Source organism: Dermacentor variabilis, unplaced genomic scaffold (genome assembly GCF_050947875.1).
Source record: "Dermacentor variabilis isolate Ectoservices unplaced genomic scaffold, ASM5094787v1 scaffold_12, whole genome shotgun sequence".
NCBI classification, from domain to species: Eukaryota; Metazoa; Arthropoda; class Arachnida; order Ixodida; family Ixodidae; genus Dermacentor; species Dermacentor variabilis.
Genome location: NW_027460280.1, coordinates 56,990,777 through 57,008,409, shown reverse-complemented (window position 1 = coordinate 57,008,409; position 17,633 = coordinate 56,990,777). Strand labels below are relative to the sequence as shown.

Genomic DNA, 17,633 nt, shown 5'->3' with positions numbered 1-17,633 from the left:
CGCAGCGTTGATGAATTTCACCAACTACTCTTGTACCTGGTGGCTTGTGTCAGCAACGTAGCCGATGCGGTAGTGGGGTGAGGGACGAGGAAGGAGAGGGGGGAGAAACAGGTGGGGGGCAGTGCCAAAGAATGTGTTGTTGGGAGTTAGGGTAACCTCCACAAGAAGGGCAAACAGGTGGAGGTTCATCTGCGAAGCACGGAGAAAGGGGGGTGGGCAGGCTGGAGAGAGCAAAGAGTTGGACTGCGCCTGCCTCAGTAGAACGCCATGAGCCCGCGGAGTACCGAGCGGGGAGGGGGAAAGACGCGCCTGAGGAGACGATAGGGTTCTACGCTGTGTGGTGTGTAGTGTTAAGTGTGCGGGAGTTGGTTCGGGGAATAAGCGCACCGTATCAGTAGCTGCCGCGACTGGCCTAGACTTTCGGTTTTAAACTTCCTCGCGTTTGTCGTCACGAGGACTTTCGGGCTGATATGATAGCGGGACCACCTTCTATAGCGATATCAATTATATGGACACTCCAGGCGCATTTATGCCGTTGGCGTCGGCGTCGCCGTCACCGTGAGGTTCCGTATAAAGTCCAAGGGCAATAAAATCGTCGCCGCGTGGCGTACGGTGTATGTGCGAGTGAAACCTTGCGACGACTAGCCGGCAATCACGGCTCAATCTCACGCACGCAACTGCAGAAAGCCGTTGCGTGCGCGAGCGTAGGGAAGGGGGTACGCGTTCCACTGTGGGTGGCTCGGGCGGCCCGCGCGCGCCCCGGCCGGGTTGCTGTATTTTGAAAGCCATTTGCGACGGGTACAGAGTCCGCGCCGCGTTGTGTTTTCGCAGTGTATTTCGGGTTGATTCGAGCGGCCTCACGAAGGTCAATTCGCTTGCTGCTGCTGTCGCGTTTCCTCACTACAGCGCTTTGACATCGAGTTTGCGCGGTCATCGAGTGAGATATGTTCATGTTGGCTTGTGCGCGCGTGGCATCATGCTTGTTAATTTAGTTAGTATGTACGCCTATGTTTACAAGTTTATACTACCGATAAAACTACTATCCTTACTTCGTATAGCTGTCCACTAATTTGCTATCGCAATCGGTGCTTCGCCTTTCGGGCGAAACTGCGACCTTTTCTGCGCTCCGCGGCGCTCGGTTTCGATGTTGCCTAGGTTTACTGTTGAAATTCGATGGTAAATATCTCGAATTAGGTGCGAGTTTCAAAATATTTAAAACATGAGTGTGCATGAAATTGCGGTTACCATCAAGTTGGACATTTAAACAACTGCCCGTGAGGCCCTAATAAAAGATTTAACAGTTTCTTTGTTTGATTAGTCTTCTTAAGCTCACGTTACTAGAGGCAAACTATATTATATACTCAAATAAAATGCAAGAAACGCAGAAATGTTCTAATTAGGAAATTTGTATACACAACAATACGCAACTTGCGCGTATTGTTCGCTGTCAAGCGAGAAGGGCAATAATATTTGATCCAAAGACGGAAGAGAAAATTAACTCTTCGCTTGCAAATATCTACCGCAAAAATTTTGCCTTGTTGCTGAAATACACCAAATTGCATTATTCATACGCAATTTTAACATTCATTCATTCATTCATTCATTCAGTGCTGGAGAAGAGCGATCTAGAAGAAAAACAAATTACAAGAGCACCTCATATGATGCTAAAATGACATTCCATCCGCTCCTATCGCCACTGTGCTCTTCTTTTTGTATCGTTTGTTTTCATCTCTTTGCATACACCGCACCGACTCATTGCCACGCCCTTCATCTTCGTAATATCCGATTGTGTATAAAAAGGCGATGCGAACAAAGCATGGAAATCGATAAATGCTGTTTTTTTTTTAGTCTCTCATTCCACTCACATGCCATTCCACGATTCACATAGGTAACAAAGCGATCTCGCCTACTCGGCTACCCTTATACCAAGTTTCTTTCCTAAGTACAATATAATGTTCTTAGTTACATACTCCACCTCAGTGCGTTATCTCGGGGCTAATTGCGATTTTTCTATTCAAACCTTATGCCAGAAACGCAGAAATGCTCTTATTAGGAAATTTCTATACAGCATTAAAAAACAGAAAGCGCGCTTGAGCTCTAGAGACGACGTGCTCGACCTGACAACGCGCCCAGTAGTTTCAGGTCCACATCGCAAGCACGTGCAAGAGCTTGCGCGAGTAACTTTAGCATTTGAGGGTGTTTATTGCCATCCCTCTATAGCATTGGTCAAACTGTTTCCACACTTTTTGGCAAGCCACGGAAGATAGGACACCGGATTCGCAATACTTCGGTCGTGTACGGGCTGTTAGCCATTAGTCGGTCGCCTTCGCTAATAATATGTCAGACATTACGATTGGCTAACATTAGCTCTTACAAACAGAACTTTTCTTTTTAAATACGACTCCTGAATTTCAGCTCAAAGTTACAGCGTGCAAATAGTACGTTCTCCAGATACTAAAAGCTAAATAACAGGAAATAGAAACTAACGAGCAGACATTGGAAATATTGTCCTTTTGAAGTATGTACCCTCTTCACAGTGTTATGATTGGGGGGCTCAATCCCATCGCTCGTAACCCGTTGTCAAGACTGGAGTCCGGCATGAATTCGAAGGTAGCTGGCCTATGCCGTCGTCCAACTTATCCACGCTGAGGACGTTAATGGAGGGAAGGACTGCTTCTCATCGAGAACGAGGAATATGGGTTTATTTACAGTATTTACATGCAGTTCATCAGTTCAGCATGACTGCTTAAAAAAGTGTCTCGAGCATCCGCACAACAGCGGTTTATAAACACTCGGTCCCCCCTTGATTCCAAGGAGACAGAAACGTTCGTCCAGTCATTGTAAACACGCCGCCTCTCTCCGGGACGGCTTACACCCCCCCCCCCCCCCCCCACACACACACACAGGTTCACGGTCTTGAAACCGACATCACACGAATTTCGTAGAATACGGAGCTGACCCTCGCGGCGCGCCCGGGTAGCCATTGTCCTGCGTCTTGGTCGGCGCGTGGGAAGGGGTCCCCGACGACGTTCCCGCGGCAACTCCCCCGCTCGCGGCCGACCCGGTTGGCGATGTCGTGTTGCGGCACAAAGCTTGCTTCGTCGAACTCATTCAGTCACAACGGCGACGAGGCTAGAGCGTAACGGTGCCGTTCCTTGAAAGTTGACACCGCCGTCGTCGCAACTGGCTGGCAACACTTGCACCTCAGCTGGGCCGTTCTTAACAGCGGTCATATGTGAGATCTAAGTATAGATGCAGGAAGCCTAGAGAGGTTGCTTTTTCACTGTGTCTTTCTTCTGAAATACAGGGGGCACAGTCACTGTTTCACTGCTTGGCAATGGTACACAATTTTAATAAAACATTCTATTCTCAATGCATGGCCATGACAAAGCATGACCTCTAACGACGATCACATATAGCGCTTACGAAGGGAGACACCAGTATGTGCGAGGTCACTAAAGCCTCATTTATAGGCCAACACGAGACCGCTTTCCGTCTGCCGACATTCGTCGACAGCGTTTTTTCCTTCGTGTCAGCGCCTCTGTCACACTATACTGACGCCGAGCTGTCCGCCGACCATCGGCAGATTGTCGGCGTCGGTGCATTGGGACAGAGGCGCCGACACACACACACACACACACACACACACACACAAAAAAAAAACGCTGTCGACGAAAGTCGGCAGACCGAAATCGGTCTCGTGTTTGCCTTTAGCAGCGAGCTTCACAGACACACTAGTAAGGCGCTACTGTCGCGTGAGCACACTGTATAGCAGTGGCGGGTGCAAGACATTCCGCCGCCTCCTCCTCTTCGCTCCAGCTTTTGGAGATCGAAAAAGGAGAACGGGTTGTGAGGTGGGCAACTGACAAAATAAGAGGGTTTTGTTTTGATCAATGATATACGTGCAGAAGCTCCCCACCATCGCTGCTATGACGTCACCATGGCTCATGTTTACCGCAACCGCTGGTCCTCCTGGCCAAGTTTATAATACTTTAGCTGCTTTGAAAGAAGCCTGTTCGCTGGTCTGGAAAGTGCTCATCCGGAACTGTTATTGCTGATGACGCCTCGACCCCTAGTTGCACCAGTGTCGCCGCCAAACCTTTGTTTGTCAACGTCTACTTAGCGTCCGCTCAAAAAAAAAAAGGGGGGGGGGGAGTGTGAGACAGAGAAAGAAAGAGGTGCATCAAAAGCGGTCGATTAGCATATCTGCGCTGCCAATGCTTAGAAGCGCAGGCGTCCTGTGAGCGCTATCATTTTACAGGGAAGCTCTCGGCTCTTGCGCGCGCCGCTTCGCCGTTCGCCCAGCCTGTCTGTTTACTTTCCATTTCTTTCGTTTTTCGCGCTTTTCTGCGCTTTGCTTGCCTTCTGTCACTCATGCGCAATGGCGGAAGCTTTCGGCAAACTGAAACCAAGCGCGAGGTGCGCGCTCTTCCGCACGTAGCGACTCTCGTGCGCTCGCTGCATAATGTGAGCGGCCACTCCGCGACGCGTACGGCTCTCTAGCGGAAACACAAAGACAAAGCAAAAAGAGGCGCCGCTCACTGGCACTGCAGCCGTACGCGTCCTACGATGCCCCTGCTGTCACAACGCGCTCTGTCAGCGTCTCGCGCTGCACGATTGTTCGCAGAGTGAGTCACGCTACGTGTTGTTGTTCGGAAGAATGAAGGGCGCGCTTCGCGTTCTAACCATGGTCCTAAAGTAAAATACATGAATCCAGCTTCTCAACGTTTGTGCGTGGTGTTCAAGCTGCCCTTTGGGTTCATTGCCATACAAGGGTCGTCTGTCGAACAATATTGCCCCAGCCTCCGGGAACACTTATTCTCAGAAGCGGGAAACGGTAGAGAAGCTGTCAGGAGCGGAGTATATCGCATAGCTAAGTACGGACAGCTGGGCTAGTTGGTTATGATTAGCATTATGAAACATCGTTCCAGCGCACAATTGAACAAGGACGAGAAGAGAAAGACAACGCGAACGCCGGACTTCAACTGAATTTTATTCATGGAAAACAGGGCTTATATGCACACAGGGGGAGGGAGTGGGGGGCTGCTAGTGCGCAGGACCACTCAAAAATATTTCCTTGGTCTAGGCAACAGTCATCAGAGATGTCCAACCAAAATAAGAAAAAAAGAAAAAAACTTTTCCCTCTCTTTTTTACATCACTCAGTGCAATCTTGCTCATCTCCCGCCCTACCTAGCTGATTCGACACACCCGTTTGCCCTGAGATAATCAAGTTCTTTTTTCCCCAGTACAACAGAAGGAGCACTGACACAGTAATCGTTTTTATTGGAGATACAAAACGCTTCAAAAATTTCCCGGTTTTTCTGATTGCTATATTTGCGCAACACACGTGTGTCGAATCAGCTAGGTAGGGCGGGAGATGAGCAAGATCGCACTGAGTGATGTAAAAAAGAGAGGGAAAAGTTTTTTTTTTCTTATTTTGGTTTGACACCTCTGATGAGTGTTGTCTAGACAATGGAAATATTTTTGAGTGGTCCTGCGCACTAGCAGCCCCCCACTCCCTCCCCCTGTGTACATAAAGCCCTGTTTTCCATGAATAAAATTCAGTTGAAGTCCGGCGTTCGTGTTGTCTTTCTCTTCTCGTCCTTGTTCAATTGTGCGCTGGAACGATGTTTCATTATGCTATATCGCATAGCGAAGCAAACAGAGAGACGTTACAACAACGCATGGCATACACACAGCTACACCTGCTAAAAGCCGTTCTTCAAGTCTTGATAACCACTTTTAAAGGCAACCACAGCCGCCATCTAGCGGAAAATGAGAGAGAAATGCGATAGCATTACGTCACACGTCATTGAGGTTCCAGATCCATGATTTAACAGGCGTTAACCACATTGCGAAGTGTTGTTCAGGCGCTCACTCGACAGACGTCCTGCCTCGTAATATATGAGCATACTGTTTTCTACTTTGACACTCCTATTGCTGACGCATTAAAGAAAAAAAAATAGTTTGCCCTAGCTGCCCTCTGCACTTGAGTGTCGCTGGCGAAAACCCCGCCAAATGAGCCAGCCATAAGCCGTGTTTAAATGGTTACTGTCGAAGCACAGCGAAGCTTCGTGGTTTTGCCGGCCTCGACGCCGTGTGACGCCGTGTGACGCCGTGTGACGCCGTGTGGCATCCAGGCCGGGCGGATCGAGGCGCTTTTGCGGCTTTACAGGACACATGTAAACGCGGCTCGAATCAGAGCGGTAGCGACTGCACGGCCCGTCGTCGCACGACTAACCTCGAACGAGGTTTAAGCGAAGAGGCATGCTTTAGCGATGTTCTCAGGGGTGACGCCTCCTCAGAGGGGGGCGAAATCATGTGATACGTGTATACAAAGGGTGTAGCATCGAATTAGCCGCTGCCATGTAAAGACCAATATAGAAAAAATCGCAACCAAACTAGCCCGCGTATTCCTATCAGACTTGGCATTTTACAACATATAGGTAGACATGCACATCAATAGAAACAAATATCGAAGCGATTGTTTATTTTACTTTGATAAATTGCCAGCGAGATCCACTATATTCCTTTATGCGCAGGCATAGAAGCCGTAGTTACTGCCGCATGCAACTTACTTGCCTGACGTGTCCGTGCAGTTTCTGTGCGCCAAACGTTATTGAAGATAATTTTGTCACTAGTAAAAAAAGTATGACATTTAATTTTCGACATTGGTTCCGTGAAAGGTCGACCGAAACAATACAACGTTGGCAGGAACTTCTATACTCGCCCTTCACTTCAATTACAAAGTGCATAGGGGACTTTTCATGCACGTATTTCATCTTTCCTTCAGATGCTTTTCTCCAGCTGCTTGGACAACACGCGGCCTGCAGCATAAAAGATGTCTCAGACTTGAGCGGCGGCGATTCATATCGTGAGTATTGGGACAACAGCCGTCTAGTGCTTGGCTTCATGATCGTCTTCAAGTTAATTACGAAGCAGTAGTCTAGTAATTTGGGTAATTTCTTCTGAAACAATATATTGTACGATTACTCAACACAGTCGGCCCTTTCTCCGCTACGTAATCGATGCACCGCGCGGGACCATTCTTTGCCGCACGTTCAACGAATGTCGATCATCACGTGGACAACACGCATGCATCAGTCGCCCCCCATATGAGCATCTGCATTTCTCTCAAGGCGTAGGCGTCCGAGAGCAGACATCCTGTGCTGGTACCACGCGAAACGCTAGCCCATACCGACGCCGAACCGGCAACGACCGGACGCTGCCTGAGCATCCGTCGCTCCTGTTGGATGAGCCAATCCGCTTACGGCGCACGTTCCCCTTCGCCTCGTTTCGCTCCTTTCCGTCCCACGTTTCGCTATAGCCAAATACTTCCTCTTGGTATTAATTTTCTTCTTCTATCGTATGGTGTGCGCCAAGCCACACCGATGTGTTCTACTTTTTGTTTCTCTCTGACGGCTGCATATATGTCGACTTCGGCCAGAGCGGTATCTGCAAGGGCGCGCAAGTTATTGATGACGTTCCGTTTCCTTACCTTCTACTTGCAAACGGGTCTAATGTGTTTAATCTTTCTGTTCTTTTGTAGCCACTCCATAAAATTAGCTCCGAAAGTCTTTATCCCCTGAGGTTCTTCGATAACGTGCACCGGGACCTCAGCACACAGGCGTTTTTCAACCGAAATTATCTTAGCCCTAAATTTCTTCGGGATTAGGCACGCCCTTACTGGCTGCCTGGTTTCTCGCCGAGTAAATTGGTCCCGATCCCGGTTGGGGTTCAATAAAAATTGGTTAGATCACGAAGGCTGCGTTATCGAAGGTGCTGACTTGATGGGTCGATCCTGGCACCAAGTGCAAGACATGCGGGATCTGTAAGGGTTTAATTGCGGTTTGTAACGCCGGTCGATCCTATAGGCAGTGCAATCAAATACGTGGGTTGACGGACCGATCGTGGTAATGCTAATGGATTTTAGTGCAGCTCAGGTGTAGACATGCGACACGAGCCTCTTTGCCCCTTCCTCCGGGTTTTGCGTCGTTGTCTCGCCGAGTAGACGTCATAGGGGCTCGATCTCTCATACAGCTGAGGAGGCGGACAGGGAAAGCACGAAGAACAGTGGCCACGTTAGTGCGGAGGAACGTGTAGAGGAAGCACTTGCGCAGCGGCGCTGGTTTATACGTTACAAACGGTGTGCGAATAGTTCAGTGCAATATTAAAGCACATTTACCAGCGTTTCGATTGGGAAGTGCAAACGATCGTCGAATGTGAGGAAGTGACGATCATTCACTTCGTTCCAGGAATCAATAAGTCAACTAAATTCATTCTCTATTGCTTCGACACAAGCAATGTCGTCATATGCATGACACCAGAAAAGCTTTACATAGTATTGTGGCAGATGTCCATAGTACACAGAGGAGTGTTGTGGCAGATATCCTTGAATACGCACGAAATCGCCAGCTAAACCCTCTTTTAAGGTGGCCATTTCGATATACGCCCCAAATATAGCGCGGCTACTTGGTGCAAGTTTTGTTTACAAGGAATATCAGCACGTCACGAAAAGCGGAGGTGGTGGTCGCAAACCGCTGACGCAGGCGCCGTTCAACCTGGTTCATTGGTCGTGAGCCACACAACGACCGTGTCTCGCCGAAAGCTGGACGCACGTTGCATAAGCCCTTCTTTCATTCTGTGGTTTTTCCCTTAAAAAAAAATTACCGACGATTACGTTACTTCCTAATGCGAAATTTGAGCGCAGCAAATAAGCTGTTTCACCTTTTGGATAGATTGAGGCAAAGAAATCGAGCAACACATGTATGCGCTATCACAGAATTTTTTTTTTCACACGTATTCCTTTAACAAAGACTCCACTAACAGTTCTTGACAGTCATGAAGGAAGCTTTGTGGTCGGAGAAATAGACTGATATATGTTCGACTTGGTACACCAATGCTTGATTCTCAAAGACGAGATCTATACAAGTGGCTCGCGAGGTTGTCACAGCCGTGGGGGAAGCAGAGGTTAAGCGCCGCCGCCGAGAAGACCCTGCCGTTCGCGCCGCCGAAGCGGAGGCTCACCGCCGCCGTCCAGAGCAACCAGCAGTAAGCGAGGCTGAAGCAGAAGCTCATCGCCGCCGCCGAGAAGACCCTGCAGTTCGCGCCGCCGAAGCGGAGGCTCATCGCCGCCGTCGAGAGCAACCAGCAGTAAGCGGAAGCGGAGGGGGGCGGCGTGTACACCCAGCGGCAAACGATGGGGGCAGAAGCGCGCGCAGCAAGCGGACAACACGATAAAGGGAGGAGGGAAGAGATAGCAGCGACCCTTTCCTCCTCTTTCTGCATGGCGGCGACGGTGTTCTATGCAGTCACGTTATCTTGACTCTCTAGCGGCGTCAGCGGCATCCAGCGGTATCAGTCGGTCGCTGCTAGCGCTGGGGGGATGTAAGGGGGGCGGAGCTGGTTACGAGGCCGACGCCGACGACAACGCCGACGACGACGCGAAACCCAGGAACGGACGCCAAAGAGCTGCGCTCTAAAAAAGGATAACGAGCTTGCGTCCATGTTGTCGCTTCTATCAGAACGCGCAGCGCCCTTCGTCCTTCTCACCTTCTCTCCCCTAATATCGCCTTGTCTAAACCTTTCGACAAGGCGAACGCAATGCATCTTCGACCTACTGCAGCGGCTTACGCGTCAGTGGCACGTGAAGCCTCCAACCTGCCAGTTTATGTGACGTACACAGATTACTGGTAATCTAGCCCACCCCCCCCCCCCCCAAGAAAACAATGTGGCGCACTTTTTTATTTCACATTAAATTATGTTATAGTTAAGGATTTAGTTATAGTTAGTGCTGGAAGTTAGTCCGCCGAAATGGCAGAGATGATAGCACCATCCCTGCCTTACTATAGAATAGAAGCATTATTGACCAAGATGAATCCAAAGTATAGATTGTTTTGCTCATTACTTTTCGTCTGTGTTTGCCCCTACAAATACACAAGATATTGAAGTTTTGCATCCGATTCAAGTAGATCGCATGCCGGCGGTGCCCTTTTCGATAACGGGTGTTCATCGATTGCTAAATGATATAGAAGAGAGCAAACCCAGCGGTTCTGATGATATTCCGGCTGCAATTCTCAAGCACTGTTCAGGGGTATTAAAGTTTGTAGCTTTCTCGCAGTTATTTCAACATTCTTTAAACCATGCTGCTTTACCCCGTGACCGGAAGTTGGCACATGTAGTGTCTGTACATAAGTGTGGGCCGCGCAACAACGTTTAGAACTACAGACCGGTGCCACTAACAAGTATCCCGTGCAAAAAAAATGGAGCATGTAATTTATTCTTCTATAATGTCACATCTTGAAAAGCATAATCTTCTAAATGACAGACAGCACGGATTTCGTCGCGGATTTTTATGTGCTACACAGCTGGTAGAATTCACACATGATTTGGCCCTGGCACAGGCGGCTTGTCGTTGACTGAGTTTTCTTTGATTTTCTCAAGGCGTTTGATGTTGTTGCGCACGGCTTACTTGTATCAAAACTTAGAGCTTACAATCTGGATGAAAATGTGCTCAAACACATCGCTGAATACCTCTCTTTCCGGCAGCAGTCTGTTGTTCTGAACGGTTTTTCTTCAGTAAACGCCCCAGTCACTTCCGGGATACCCCAGGGTTCAGTACTGGGGCCACTCCTATTCCTACTGTACATTAATGACATTACGGATAACATCACATCATCGTTTCGAACGTTTGCTGATGACTGTATTTTATACAGAGTCATTTACGATCATAGCGACTACGTAGCTTTGCAGGATGATTTGGACATTGTGGCAACATGTTGTGCACGTTGGAAAATGTCGATAAATGTGAGCAAATATATGCACGACACCTTTACAAGGAAGCGCTCCTACCAAGAGCACACATATAGAATCCATGAGGCTAGTTTAGTTACTTAGGTGTTTTTTTTTTTCACCTCGGACTTGCGATGGACTAGGCACACAAATTATTTAATGAATAAAGCGACGTCGGTGCTCGGTTTTTTGAGGCGGAATTTCAGTCCCCTACCCAAAGATCTGAAACAACAATTGTATTTCCCACATGTACGATCAACGCTCGAATACGCAGGTGTATGTTGGGACCCTTACACCTCGGAATTAAAAAACTTGAAAAAAATACAAAACAGGGCTGCCAGACTTTTCCTTGTGAACTATGGCAGAAAATTCAGCATGACAGAGGCTATAGGCATGCTTTTCAATGGTCGAACTTAAAGACTGGCAGGAGAAACCTGCGCTTGAAATTATTTTATAGCATATATCATTCCCATACCGGTATTAGTCGAGAGAAATACATGACACCACCTTCGTATGTATCCCTAAGAAGGGATCACCTTTTGAAAGTCAAGGAACTTGATTTTGAAGGTGACGTTTTGCAGTATTCTTTTTTTTTTGTCCAGGTAGCACGCGCCTGAAATCTTCCGCCTGATGTTGTGCTAATTATGTCTGTTGATGCTTTTTGCCACCCTTTAAACGTATAAATACCCTTCTACAAACTATTATATTTCGAATGAAATCCGCCCTGCTGCAATGCCTTATTTGTGATGCAGGTACTGAATAAATAAAAAAATGAAAAGTTTGTTGCACGTCCCAGAAATTGAGGTGCCCTACCATCATTCTGGAATCGGCGGCTATCTAAAAAAGTGAGACAAAATTTTTTTTTTAGAGCGCAGCTCTTTAGGCACCCGTTCCTGCGGCGCGCTTCGGCGGCGTAACCAAGCGAACGAGCACAGCGAAAAATGAAAGAGCGAACGCGGAGCAGGAGATGGAACACGGGGGCCGCGAACGGCGGAGACCAATGAGAGCGGCCTCTTCACCGACGTGCGCGCGGGAAATTGCCATCATGCGGACCCGCCCGACCGCTCGTTTCGTACTATCGTCTGCTCACGTCAGCTCTCGCTGGCGCTTGTTAGGTTTGGTATCATTCGCGCTTGTTTCGATTGTCACGGTTCGCAATTTTTGTCATCTGATTGAGTGCGCGATGCGACTTGTTTAGTACTTTCTGCAAGCCACGCGGGGACCAGTGATTACACTGGAACCTTCGACGAGTCATGTATAGAAGCCGACGCGCTTGACACGCAGATCAGACTTCCGACGATCGCCAACTCTGCTCGCCGCTATCGTTGTGCTAGAGTCTTAAGTGTCACTTGTTTTTCTGGGCACAAGTTCGCCCACTAAAGAGTTAAATTTATAACTCACAGTTTCGACACTGTGTCGTTCTTCCCCTGTCACTAGCACGTGACAATACAATCATAATATTGTTACAAGTAATGTTGAACCGGCTTTATTTAAGGGACGAGATTGATGAGGAAGTCAAGATGGCGTCCCGAGGCTGCACCAGCTAACGTCTTCTTCCTCTTCTGCTCGGCCGGCTCATGCCGTAGCAATATAAAATAGTGTCAGCCAGTTGTTTCTGAACAATGAGCGACGCGAACGGTGGAAGTGCTTCGTCAGCCGCAGCTGCTAAACTAGCTGCCCGAGCTGAGGCTCAGCGCCGCCGCCGAGAGCACCTTGTCGTTCAGCGTGGGAGCGGCCTGCTACGTGCTGACGCGCGTTCCGAAGGACCAGAATAAAGTTTTACCATACCATACCTTATATCGCGAATTCAAAACACCTAAACAGCTACGCTCGAAATTCGCATTAGTGAGTGAGTATCGTAACTGCCGGTGAGTTTTTTTGTCACCGCTTCTCCTCTAATGAAACATCACAATACGTCAGCATATTTAGCGATTCATTAGGCTTACATTAAAGGAGCGGATTCGCGTCCGCCAACTTCCACAGTGCATGGGATTCGCATAATTTGTTTGCGCTTCGCTGTCGTGCTGCCGAACGAAGCCGCTGCAGTAAGTTTCGAACGAACGACCTTGTGCGGAGCAAGAACGTCATAATGGTTGGCTGCTATTTAATTCAGTGCATTCATCGCGACTGCTGCGTCGGTATTGTTTAAGAGTTAGCTGTGCTCTTCTTCAATCGCTACATTAGCGTTTATTGTCAATTTATTTTTCAGGTTTAAACTTCAGAGGCCGCATTCACAAAGGTTTTCGTTCGCAAGTACTACGTTCGCAAGTACTATTGACCGGTCGCGTTCTCTAATGATATGTCCAGCTTGATGGTTGGCTGGAACTTGATCTTGCGAACGGTATCAGCGCAAGAGCTTTTTCTGAATACGAGCCCAGAAGTGTACTGCTTCAGAAACGCATCGAGTGTTTCCTGGGACACACCCGCTTGTCAACTAGAGCGTCTGTCAAATAAACAAAATTTGTCGGCGTATTGAGCATCGACTTATACATAAAGAATGAAGGCATGACCCTTTAATCTAACCTTCGTTTCAAATAATAATAATAATAATAATAATAATAATAATAATAATAATAATAATAATAATAATAATAATAATAATAATGTTTATTGTCCCCAAAAGTGCAAAACAACACGAACAGGCCGGTATAAGCCTCAATTGGCTCGTAGGACCGAGCCTATTAGCATGATACGCATGGCGAAAAAAATACATAAATTGAGGAGACATGTAGAACAAAGAAAAAAAATGAATGACAAAAAATGGAAAAGAACAAGTTAACATTTGGTTATTATACTTAAAACAAAGGAAATTGAAGAAGTAAATATTACGATGCAAAAATGTTCTGGAAGTTAATTTCACCATAGCTCCTTTAATAATTCTTTCAGGGTGCTTTTCGAAGTCGCGTTAAACACTTTATCTCGTAACTTGGTAAAGATGTCCGGCGCATATGCACAGCGTCTGGCCGCACCATACCTTGTGGCTGAACGAGGAACTAATCAATCAATCAATCAATCAATCAAGAGTGTTTATTAAGGTGCCCAGGAACAACGTCGAGAGTCTTGGTGCTGGCGCACCACTACTGCTACTACTACCAACAACAACAACAACAACAACAACAACAACAACAACAACAACAATAATAATAATGACCATGACGATGATGATAATAATAAAATTACTCGCCCGTAGAACGTTATAGTGAAAATGCTTGCTGATCCTATTCCCGGTTTTATTCTAAGCAGGCACGGGTTCTGCTAATTTCCAGCGTCTCGGCGAGCTGCGAATCGCAGCACCGCGTGCACTTTCTCAGGAGACAGACGTGGTTCCGGTCACGTAGCCAGCTGTCGCTCATCGGAAGCGCGTGGGTGTACATGCCAGCCACTCTAGAATGGCGAATAGGAAAACAAAAGACGCAGCGCGACTCGACCACGTGTGAAAGTATCTCCGCGCGGAGACGCGCTCGGGCACGAGCAGTATCCGCGTGTCACAAGGTGCGCAGCAGCAGCGAAGACGAGCAGCGCGGTGCGACGACGGGCGTTTCCGTTACCCCGAAGACGGAGCGCGACACAGGGTGGCCGGCCACAGCGTTCCTGCATTCTAGAATGCCCTCGTTGCAGGAACATACTATATACGGGCGGTGATCGTTTTTTTTAAAACTTTCACGGAATTTGTTAAACAAGCCTGTTGCACACACCGTAATTCCAGTCCTTTTTGAGCTGGGTTGTTCGGGGAGGCGGACGTTACTTGCACGAGAAATCGAAACACATATTCAACTAATTAACAAAAAATCCACTAATTGCAGCCAGTTAGTTTCCAAGGCGTATCCACATGCAATGAATTTCCAGAATGGCGCCAGTTTGGAGACGTGCGCCATCAAACTCGACGTACGAATGCAGTGTAGTTCCACTTGTTCAACAAAACGCACTTTTGTGCACTGAAACACGAAGGTAACTGGAACGCCCATATATTTCATTCCACACTTTGGGAAATAATATCTCAAAACTGGTGTCATCCTGAAAATTCACTTCAAGTGGATACGTTTCGCAAGCTCACCGGCTACAATTTGTAAATTGCAATATGCGCCTTAAGGTAATTAATTTATGAGTTAATTAGTAATTTTTAATTAGTTGACTTAGTGTTTCTTTTTCTCGTGCTAGTAATGTCGGCCTCTTCGAACACTCCAGCTCAAGGACGAGGATTATGCTATTTGCCACAGGCGATCTTCTTTTTAAATTTCATAAAACTTAAAAATTATCACCGTGTACGTATACGGGAACACTGCAGCGATGTTGTCGCAAGCACGAGGTGAACCACTGCCACATTGGCAGACGTGCCGCGTGACATAGCAATTTTCGTGCGACAGCAGTTAAGCGCTCGAAATTGGGACTTCCTCGTCCGTCCGTCCGTCCGTCCATATCGTTACGCTGACGATGACCATCGTCGTCATCGACGACGCAACGACGATTTTTTCTCGTCGTTAGGCCACCTCGTCATCCCAAGCTTCGGCATCGCAGCAGCGTGAAGAGAAAAGACAACTTTGCGCATTTTCGGGAACCGAGCGCGCTAACCACTAATCTGTAGCGCAACAACAGGGCGGGGAATTCAGTGCAAGCAAGGCCTTGTGCTCCACATGCACAGACTCCGAGAGTAGTGGCGTCTGCGCATGTATTTCGGAGGCAAGGGCGAGTCAAACTGTCGTGGAAGAGGATGGTAACATGTATACATCGCATACGAATCGTTCTCGATAAGATGGTGGTGTGTGTACATGCAATAATTCCTTGTCATATACTCATGAACACATCGTCGATGACACAACGGAGGCTACATGACAATGATGGTGATAAGCCTCGAACTTGGCACATAGCCACAATAGAGGATGCGTCGAAAATAAGATCCACGCGGTTAATGGCAACAAGCGACGTAGCTGACGCACAAGCTCACCCGCAGGATTCCCAGCCGCCAAGTACCCTATATACAGGGTGTCCCACATAACTTGAGCCAAGAATTTAAAAATGAAAGGCACGTCGGAAGCGAATTGAACCGAACGCATGCTATTCGCAATAGCTTATAGTAACTCAGACATTTTTTTTTGTTTTCCCCATAACTCACGAATTGATTAAGTTTAATTACCCAACTTTTTAATTATTGGCTGAGGACCCCAAGTATGATACGCAAATTTGTAGAGCACCTTCAGAAACCTTCGATCGAGTTGTTTCCCCTTTTTCCGGGTTGCATAGAAAGACCGCGAAATATGAAAAAAGCCACGCGACGGAGCATTTGCGCAGCGGTATTAAGCTGCTCTCAAGCGTGCGTTCGCTGAACAAGGTCGGCAGCATCGTGACTGGTGACGAGGAAGTGGCAGGGCGTTCTTTATCTCATCGGCAGCGCTCAGCCAGCAGCATGCATTTTCGCCGTCATCTGACGGGAGCTGACCTTGTTCACCGAACGCACGCTTGAGAGCAGCACGATGCAACTGCACAAACGCTCCGTCACGTGGCTTTTTTTTTCATATTTCGCGGGCTATCTTTGCCACCCGGAAAAAAAGGACTACGTGAGACGTATCGTATAGGGAACAACTCGATCGGTGGTTTCTGAAGGTGCTCTACAAATCTGCGTATCATACGTGGGGTCCTCAGCCAATAATTAAAAAGTTTTCCCCGTAACTCACTAATTAATTAAGTTTAATTCATGATGATGATGAATTAAACTTAATTAATTAGTGAGTTACGGGGAAAACGAAAAATTGTCTCAGTTACTATAGGCTACTGCGAATTGTATGTGTTCGGTTCAATTCGCTTCCGACGCACCTTCCATTTTTAAATTCTTGGCTCAAGTTATGTGGGACACCCTGCGCAGCGGCACTGCAAATGTACAAGTATAATGACATGGTGCTGCGGCATTCCGCTCGTGACATCAGTTGTAGTAGAAGTTTCTGGCCTCAGAGTTAATTAATTCTCAAGGAGGGGGAGGGGAACCTTCACAACCACTCATCGAGCCTGAAAAGCCTTTATGACAGCAACTACCCCGATCCTGATTTGCGGCCTAAACATTGATTTACGCAACAATTAAATTTTAAAAATGGTACAACACAATTTAAAATCTGAAGGTCATCTCAAGTGCCACGCTCCAGTGACGTCGGGGAGGTAGGCACTTGGACGTTGTCCTACCGAACGATGGATGAATAAAATTTTTACACGAGCTCTCCAAACTTGTCACTCTGAGACAACGCTAACTCAACTGACTTTGATAGCACACAAAAGAAACGAAAATAAACATGATGCAATAAGATTATTTGAATCAAATATAGTCAAATAATAAAATGCTGAAACGCCTAAAGAAAGGATTAGTGTAAGCCTTTTTCGAAACAGCTGCGAATAAAGAGTTTCATAAAGTTCTGCATTTTAACAAAATCAATCTAGCCCGCTTAAACAGGGGGAATCTGAGAGCGCTACAGTATGTTCATGTGTGTAGTTAGAATTCCACAACGTGCATTACTATGTCGTACATTAAGGCAGTTACGTACGTCACAAAGAAGAAAAAATCTGAACTTTCTGTCAAGTTCACACTAGTCTTTCTGTAGTATCACAAAATTGTAATTACCTTTTAAATTTCATAATAAACGTATATTTCTTTTCAACATCTTTACTTAAATTACTAAATTCTTATATGACTGCATCCGTCGCCCCCTAACAAACCACCCTATAACCGCTGGGTTCATGACCATGCAGTTCTCACGCTCAGTTAGACGTAGTGGCCGAATGCAATTATTCGAGGGAAAACAAGCAAGCGAAAATAAGATAGTGGTTCTGGGTGAATGCTGCTTGCTCAGTAAAAATGTGC

General features: G+C 47.2%; 1 protein-coding gene across 3 annotated transcripts in view; it reads right to left on the bottom strand.

Annotated features, from left to right (window-relative positions):
- The window catches only part of LOC142566074 (unextended protein-like), a 151,095-nt gene that overhangs the window by 14,434 nt on the left and 119,028 nt on the right, over window positions 1-17,633 (bottom strand). The gene's annotated exons all lie outside the window — the stretch shown is intronic.